The 4,706-nt window shown below is 45.9% G+C and overlaps 1 pseudogene; it reads left to right on the forward strand.

Annotated features, from left to right (window-relative positions):
- Nucleotides 1-3,491: 3,491 nt before the first annotated feature.
- On the forward strand, nucleotides 3,492-3,860 carry LOC114628705 (annotated as a pseudogene).
- Nucleotides 3,861-4,706: the final 846 nt, after the last annotated feature.

A 4,706-nucleotide genomic window follows, 5' to 3' on the forward strand; every position in this document is an offset into this window, starting at 1 on the left:
TTCAGCCCCAGTAATCAGCAGAACACGGCAGCTTCAGCCATGTGGCTCTGGATTTAGAGTGAAAAATAGAAGGGAATACTGGGACAATGTTGCTGGTTAGCTGAAGCTAAAACATTAGTGGTGATTAAGAAGAGACCAGCATCACTGAGGTGAAATCTTCTGGGAAGTGTTTCCTGAGAGCACAAAGAAGCTGTGTTCTAGAGATAGCCAAGGTTGTACCTTGTGCTGCAGCTGGACTTGGTAATGTGTAAGAGTCACCCAGGTGGTACTGGTTTTGAAGGCATGAAGGCATCATGAAGAACACCTGAGGCTTGGCACCATGAGAGGCCATTTAAGGCCATTGGTGAAGGTGCAGCCCAGTTGCAGTTGACAGCCCAGGACTGAAGGGGTCATGCAAAGGAATCGAGGCTTGGCACCATGACAAGAGCTTATGAGAGGCTATTGGTGAAGCCTACTTGCAGCAGAAGACCCCAGTGTATTGCAGATGCCAGTACCATGGGATGATCACCAAGAACAGCATCAGCAATGGATCAACCTGAGCTTAGAGTGCTACAGAAAGCAAAGCTGGAGAAGTGACGCCAGCCCTTTAGAGGAGCCCAGAGGATCATATATGGATCCCAGACATTGAAACAAGAAGCTGTAACACTGAAGTTGCCTTGGAGACCCCAAGATGTTTGAGATGCCAGGACCATGGTCTATCTGCTAAGAAAAGCTGCTAACAGGGAGTGGAAACAGCCCAGGTGAATGAAGTTTGTTGCAGTCAACAAAGATGAAAAGGAGATGGAGATCTGAAGACTGCTTTGGCATCAGACAGAGATGCAGAGTTAGGAGTTTGCCCAGTTGGCTTCCTGTCTTGCTTTGGGGATTATAGTTAAGTTATTGAAGGAATCTCAGAAGAGACCTGAACTTTGAACTTTTAACACTGTTGGGATTGCTGTAGACTAGGGGTATTTTGAAGTTGGACTAAATGTATTTTTCATTATGCTATGTTCAGGTATGACCCCCATAAACTCATGTCTGAACAAGCCTATGGGGGCCAGGGCGTGGAATGTGATGGTTTGCATATGCTCTGCCCAGGGAGTGGCACTATTAGAAGGTGTGGCCCTGTTGGAGTAGGTGTGGCCTTGTTGGAGTAGGTGTGTCACTGTGGGTGTAGGCTATCAGACCCACTTCCTAGGTGCCTGGAAGTCAATCTTCCACTAGCAGCCTTCAGATGAAAATGTAGAACTCTTAGCTCCTCCTGTACCATGCCTGCCTGGATTCTGCTATGTTCCTGCCTTGATGATACTGAACTGAACTTCTAAACTTGTAAGCCAGACCTAATTGCTGTCCTTTATAAGAAAAAAAAGTTGCCATCATCAGTGGGATTCCCATGGGTATTTTTTTAAATAAAAATACAGACATAGAGATAGAGCTGGGCCCGAGGCTGCATCTTTCCATGATTAGGGCATGGGGAGTGATAACTGTCAGTACAGCCTCATCATAAATCCCATCATAATAATGTTGTTTATTAAGTTGTTATGCCTATGTGCTTCCCCTTGCTTCTCATTGAAGTTTGCTTTGGGTTTTATAGGTGCAAAAGAGCCGTAAGCATAAATAGTTTATACCTAAATTTATTGTTATTCCTAGTTACGAGATAATAAAAATAATTCTCATTACTACTATCAGTTCCAGATCATCTAGCACTCATGTCCAACCTTTTGATCCTGTGACACGACATCACTGTCTACAAAGTTCACCCTTGAAGACCACATAGTCCAGTTACACACAGATACACATACACACAGTGTTTTAAGCTTACAATTTTGGAGACACATCTTAGCTAGTGTTGACTGTATGTGTAACCTGCTACTAGTGGTCTCTGGCTTGACTGTTGTTTCCAAGTTCTTGGTGTCTTAGTCAAAGAATTTAACAGAAGTAGTACCAAGTAGTTAACTAGCAAAGGATTTATTCAGAAGCAATGAGAAAGGGCAGTGTGGACACTTCACAGGAGTAGCTGGCCCCAGAAGATGTGCTCAGAAACACCCGGTTACCACCCTCACTTCCGTCAGTGGGTCCAGGAGGAGGAGTTGGTTGCTAGGGGTGGGTCGTAAGTGCTTTTCTATTTTGATTGACAGGCTTGAGTAAATAAGCCTTTGTTCACTGTGCACGTCCTTTCTCATGGCACGCCTGATTTTTTTTTTATGTTTTTTTATTTTACATGTGTGGATGCTTTACCTGTATGTATGTCTGTGCACCACATACATGCCTGGTGCCTGTGGAAGCCAGAAGAGGGTGACTGACCTCTCTGAAACTGGAGCTACAGGTAGTTGTTAGCTGCCATGTGGGTGCTAGAAATCAGAGGACCCTCAGAGAGTCGTCTGGAAGAGCAGCCAGTGCTTTTAACCACTGAAGCATCTCTCATCCTTTTGAATTGTATCTATACCTCTGTATGCACAGTTGTAAGATGGCAGGTAAGAGTTTTCCCCTAAACTGTTGCTCAGGTAGCCCAAGTTGCCTGCTTATATGTGCACCTAAAACCAAGCCTGGCTGTGTCCACACATGTCTGGTCACAAATAAGAGTTGCTGAAAAGTTTCTAGGCATTCCTGGGGTTTGTTGGGGGTATAACAACCACTTTATTTAGAGAAGGGGAAGCGTATGTTCAATCCAGGCGGGCATCCCTAGTATCAAATGACATAGGGGAAAAGCCTATGTGTGTAGTTCAAATTAAGTGAAGCTCAGGGTTGCTAAAATATCCCTGTTTTCCTGCGTCAGGCCACAGGCTGAAGGTTGGACACACCTCATGGTGCTAGCAGAACATTAAGCCTAAGCCATGCTGAAGACTGTCACATATGCAGTGGCTGGGCTCCACCCTGCTCTATAAGAGGTGACAAATGGGAATCTGGAGAGCAGGACACGTCCTTGGGTGCCAGGACCGTCTTGTCACTAGTGACAGAGGCTGTCTGGTCCAAGTCAATTACCAGCATCCCTGTCCTCTTCCACCTGTCCCTCCTAGCCCTGGTTCCTTACCCTGGGTGCCCTGTGTTTCTCACTCTGTGTGACAACGACTCAGGCAGAAGATGAAGCCACCAACACAATTTGGGTCAGGCCTGGTGATTCTTCTGCTCTGGAAACTGTTGTCCTTGGACACTTGACATTGAGGACCTCCGTTTCCTTGATGGACACTAGAGAGATTATTGCTGTCCCTCTTCAGTGCTGTGACATCAACAAGGTGTGCAGTGTCACCAGGCATGGCACACCCCTCAATTCCCTAGCCATGTGTCCTAAATGGCTCATAACACCAAACCTGTGTGTGTGTACACATGAGCCAGCCAGTATGAAGTAAATGTATGTATGTGGAAGCCAGAGACAAATGTTGGTTGTCTTCCTCTTTGAATATTGCTGTCATAGAGTTTGAATTGAGATACGACGGAGGGGTTGGTGCGGGGATCTCGCTGAGTCAACCTGGTTCTTCTCTTCCTCACTTGTCTGAGTTTCAGCGCAGTTCGAGATGGCTGGTGGTAAGACTGGAAAGGACTCCAGGAAGGACAAAGGCAGTTTCCTGCTCGCAGCAACCCGGTGGGCTATATTCATCAATGCCAAAAATCTAGGACAACCAGCTCGTCCATGTGGGCATGACCAATGCTATGTACAACGCAACCATCCTAGAGTACCTCACTGCAGAGGTACTTGAGTTGGCAGGAAATGTATCAACAACGTAAAGGCAAATCGTATTACTCCCGTCACTTGCAACTTGATACACAGGACGTGAAGAATTGGACTCTCTGATCAAGGCTTCAATTTCAGGGAGAGGGGTGGTATCATCCCACACATCCACAAATCACTGATTGTGAAGGAAGGACAACAGCAGACTGTCTAAGGATGTCTAGATTCCTTATTACCTCAGGACTCTATTTTTTTTTTTTTGGTGTTTTTGAGACAGGGTTTCTCTGTGTAGCCCTGGCTGTCCTAGAACTCACTCTGTAGACCAGGCTGGCCTCAAACTCTTGAACTCAGAAATCCAACTGCCTCTGCCTCCCAAGTGCTGGGACTAAAGGCGTGCGCCACCACCGCCCGGCTATAGGACTCTATTCTTAACAGTTATCCAGCATTGGTGATTCCAGTGGACTGCATCTCTGTGAAAAACACAATTTTGCCTTTTTGTAATTCTATTTGGGCAAGATGGAGGCTTAATTAACCTTCCAACCAACCGAATTTCTTCATTTGAGTCTTAACCATATTTAAGTGTTCCTGTGGCTTTCAAAGAAGCTATTGATTCTGAAGTAGCGGGTTTTGATTGAGTTGACTGGTTTTCTTTTTTTAACTGCTTGGATTGTTAATTGTGATGCAAAAGTTATTGATGTGCTTATAAAAAGATAAAAGAGATATAGAATATGTTCTATGGGTGTGTGGTGAGGTATAGGGGAAGGGGATGTCTCAATGAGCCCAAGCAGAGGCATCCCATCCCCCTGAGGGACCAGCCACATGACAGTATAGTATAGAATAGAGTTTATTCAGGGCATGGGGAGGGGAGTTAAGAAGGTAGTAGAGGCAGAGAAAGGTAGAGAGAGGGAGAGAGTAGAGAAGTTGAGGCTGGCCATGAGCACATGGAGAGAGGGGGAAGGGAAAGGGGAAAGGGTGAGAACAGAGGGATCAAGAGAGCAAGAGTGCAAGAGAGAGAGGAGGGGGCAAGCATCCCCTTTTATAGTGGGCCAGGCCTACCTGG

This window comes from Grammomys surdaster, unplaced genomic scaffold (assembly GCF_004785775.1).
Source record: "Grammomys surdaster isolate TR1022 unplaced genomic scaffold, NIH_TR_1.0 271, whole genome shotgun sequence".
Classification (NCBI taxonomy): domain Eukaryota; kingdom Metazoa; phylum Chordata; class Mammalia; order Rodentia; family Muridae; genus Grammomys; species Grammomys surdaster.